Consider the following 2,903-nt stretch of genomic DNA (forward strand, 5'->3'; position numbering starts at 1 on the left):
AGTCGCAGAGCAGGAGGAGGAGAAGCAGCGGGGGCCCACACTGACTCGGAGACTAGGTAGAGAACAGGGCAGGCCAGTGGCGAAAGCAGGAGACACTGACAGCCGGCACATGCTGGAGCTCTGCCGTCCTCTGTATACTGTTTTTTTCTCACTGTCTGCTTGTAGCTGTGCAGCAGGGTTACTTCTGTCCTGCAGCACCACTCTCTGCCCCACTTGCTGCAGCATTTCTCTCTTTCCTGGAAGCTGCAGCACATGTCTCTACTTTAGATGCTACAGTAGCTCTCTCTGCCCTAGCTGCTGCAACAGCTCTTTCTGCACCGGCTTCTGCAGAACCTCTCTCTGCCCCAGTTGCTGCAGCACTTCTCTCTACATTGATGCTGCAGCACCTCTCCCTGCCCCTCAGGCTGCTGTATCACCTCTCTCTGCCCCTGAAGCTGCGCGGCACAACTCTCTCTGCCCCTCAAGCTGCTGCGGCACAGCTCTCTCTGGGGCATTATTTCTCATGGGGGATTGGGAGATTATCAGGTCTGGGGGGGCAGTTTTGAGGCATTTTTTTCATTCAGGTATTGGGGGGTTATCATGTCTGTGGGGGTTTTTATTTGGGGCTTTACTTTCATTGAGGAATTGGGGGAGTTGTGAGGTCAGGTCAGTCAGGGCATATATAGTGCTTTTAATTTCTTTGAAAACAAGTAAATAGTTAAATACAGCTACTTCCATAACGGATCTACCATGGTGTAATGTGTATAAGGGGCTCTACTGTGTGGCATAACATGTATTAAGGGTACTACTACATGGTATCAAAGTTACAAAGGAGAAAGAGAGACTCTGTGTTGGGGCACGCTTGAAAAACTAAAACTTAACTTTTAATTATAGTATGATAAAATTCTGGTACACAATTCAACACACATATAGTATATAATATTTACGGAGAAAGTCAAATGATTCTCACTAGTGAAGTAATAATTTTGGAGTGGCAGTTATACAAACTCCGTATGACGGCCACGCGCGCCACTTCCGGTCTTTTCAACCGGAAGTGACGCGACCATGTCCAGTGACGCGTCCCTGACAACTCCAGTGACTTATAAACTTCTGGCAATGGAGCCAATACCTCGATCTTGGCCCCAACAATTAATTTTAAACAATTATCCTCCCTATTCGTTTATTTTATCTCACTCAATATTATAAGCCCTATCTAACCATAGATACGGCCCTATGTATAATGAAAAAACATTAACCTCCGGATTTTGAAACCGGAAGTGATGCGCAGGATGTCTTTCTGACATCACACAATCTACTTCCTCCTTCCTGTGATTGGTCTGAATTTTGAGGCCACCCCCCTTCTTGCCTTAAATAGACTCTCTTCCACCACCACCTCACACAGTGAACAAGCCACCTTCAGGTGAAACGGCCGTCTGTGACAAGTGGTGCTGAACAGTGCACGGTTCAGCCCACTCACCAACTGGTATCGTATATTCGACAAAAAAATGTTTTGTCATTAATTGTTTAATTTTTTAATTTTTGTTTAATCTGCTATCCATTATTTACAGTATTAAGACATTCAACGCTCTTTGATGTCTCTTTTTTTCTCTCCCACTCTTATACCCTAATTAGTGAGATATAATTCATACTATTACAAGTGTTTTGAGATATCCCTAACAGCTGGCTTCGGCCTTCTTCTGCAATACTCTAGGGGTATCACCAATAGCGGAAATATTAATCCCTTTGCCCACTACTATTAGGATTAAGAATATATAATTGAATTATGTACTATCATAATAAAAACCTTAAGATATCTGTGTAATTTCACACCATTACTCAATAGGCCCAGACAACCCGCCTCTCTCATCCATTGTCCGCTATATTAAGCTATATGACAGTAGACAGCAGAAGACGGGCTCTGAACCTATACGTTTCCTATATCTTACTTTTTCAGTACTCTCTCATCCTGACGCCAGCTATATAACTCCCCTGCAATGCTAAGAGTAACAGGGAAACTGTGCGCAATAATGGACAGCAGAAGTACTCTAACTGGTATAAGCCAATAACCATACACTCTCTCATTCACAATCTATGTGATATTACTGCCACATCTCACTGGCTACGCCCAATCTCGTCTGATCTTGGAAGCTAAGCAGTGAATAGCCTGATTAGTACCTGGATGGGAGACTTCCAGGGAATATTAGGTGCAGTAACAAATACCTCTGTATACATGTGAAAAGCAGAGGTGTTGGAGCAACCTTTGACTGTTACCATTTTCATATCTATATTCCCCTCTTCTCATTGAATCTCTTTCTGATCACACACTCATCTAGAGCTCTTTTGCATATTGCAATTATTGATCAGAAAATTTAGAAATAGCAGATTAATCGTTACCAGGATATACCATTACAATTGGCATTGGAAGAATTTCCTGTTATGCTGAAATTAAATTCTTAATATTTTCATCTCAGGTGTCACTGTCACCTTAAATAGTAATATTACTTGGAGAACTGCCACTCCAAAATTATTACTTCACTAGTGAGAATCATTTGACTTTCTCCGTAAATATTATATACTATATGTGTGTTGAATTGTGTACCAGAATTTTATCATACTATAATTAAAAGTTAAGTTTTAGTTTTTCAAGCGTGCCCCAACACAGAGTCTCTCTTTCTCCTTTGTAACTTTGATACGTACTATTGACTCTGGGTGCACCACCAACAACAGTAACTCCTTAAAGACCGATACAGGCATTTCTTATGTATATGTACTGTTGGTTCACAAGGGACAAATTTCATAAGAGCCCATTACAAAGAAAAATTCTTTAGAAAGGTCCTGTGCGGCACCAAACTGACCTTCTCCTACTACTACATGGTGTAATGTGAATAACGGACATTACTGTGTGGTGTAATGTGTATTGGTAC

The 2,903-nt window shown here is 41.8% G+C and overlaps 1 pseudogene; it reads left to right on the forward strand.

The window, feature by feature from the left end:
• Positions 1–2,076: 2,076 nt before the first annotated feature.
• On the forward strand, positions 2,077–2,195 carry LOC134895786 (5S ribosomal RNA; annotated as a pseudogene).
• The last annotated feature ends 708 nt before the right edge of the window (positions 2,196–2,903 follow it).

Source organism: Pseudophryne corroboree, chromosome 3 (assembly GCF_028390025.1).
Source record: "Pseudophryne corroboree isolate aPseCor3 chromosome 3, aPseCor3.hap2, whole genome shotgun sequence".
NCBI classification, from domain to species: domain Eukaryota; kingdom Metazoa; phylum Chordata; class Amphibia; order Anura; family Myobatrachidae; genus Pseudophryne; species Pseudophryne corroboree.